A 1,167-nucleotide genomic window follows, 5' to 3' on the forward strand; every position below is an offset into this window, starting at 1 on the left:
CCAATCAATTACTATAATAGGCAAATAGAACTGATTAAAGGTAATGAGGATCAGGTATTTCCACAAGATACTGATAAAAATCACATATACTGAAATGACAAAGTCATTAGCAAAAGATATAATAAAGGAATATGTGTGTACCAAAAAGAGTGCATTATATTTCCATAGTGAAATAGACTTCCCACTGTTCCAAAGGGCATTCCTAAAAATAATCAGTCCCAATCACTTGATGTGAAAATGTGAAAATTGAAATCACTACCAGTAAAAACGGAGTTTCTGATGAAGAACGATCATAAAACGATCAATGACAAATTAAGAATTATTTCAAGCGAGGATAACATAGAGAACAAGCTCACAAAATTCGAGTTAATTCTATACACTTATAATCATAAATCGGTTCATAATACTACAAAAAGATCCCCAGCTGATATCTTCCTGTACGCCGGACTATCAGATTATAACACCCAACTGAATAAGGTTAGGAAGATCAATCATTTAAATAACGATAGAATCGACTTTGAAGTAGACACACGCTACAAAAATGCACCCCTAGTTAAAAAATAACAACCAATCCGATCAAAAGAATAGGGGAAATTCGGCAGGTAGACTATAAAACCAAATTCAAAAGAAAGAAAAAGTCTAATAAAAGTAAATATGATAATTGCAGAGTACCCGAAGAGAGTACTGGGAATCTGGAGCTACAACATGATTAAGATTATAATCTTACCTATGTTCACCGTCCTACAGTCTACCGGAAAGAATATAGAGATAGATCCCATCAACTCAAGGAATGGATATCTCATATTCAAAACAGATACCATTAACATACCCATTAATTATGAATATCATTATTTAACAATTAATATAACAAGAACAGATGAAACATATCAGAGTTTACTAGACCAGGCAACCCAATTTAATAATTTAATAACGTAATCCAAGTTCAATATTTAGTCGAGAAATTGCAACGTGAAAACAACGGCATAAAAATAGCCAAAAACAAAAGAGGCCTTATAAATGCAGTAGGCACAATTTATAAATATCTATTTGGAGCGTTAGATCAATATGATAAAGTCGAACTAGAAGGGAAAGTAGACAATCTGGGTAGCAACAGTGTTCAAGCTAACGAATTAAACTTAAAAATTCAAGCAGTAAATTCTGGCATAG

At 32.6% G+C, this 1,167-nt stretch overlaps 1 long non-coding RNA gene across 1 annotated transcript; it reads left to right on the forward strand.

Moving 5' to 3' along the window:
* Positions 1–887, forward strand: LOC117184725 (uncharacterized). The gene is made up of 2 exons (XR_004470157.1): positions 1–602; positions 668–887. It is a non-coding gene; the product is annotated as an uncharacterized lncRNA (long non-coding RNA).
* The last annotated feature ends 280 nt before the right edge of the window (positions 888–1,167 follow it).

This window comes from Drosophila pseudoobscura, chromosome X, assembly GCF_009870125.1.
Source record: "Drosophila pseudoobscura strain MV-25-SWS-2005 chromosome X, UCI_Dpse_MV25, whole genome shotgun sequence".
NCBI classification, from domain to species: Eukaryota; Metazoa; Arthropoda; class Insecta; order Diptera; family Drosophilidae; genus Drosophila; species Drosophila pseudoobscura.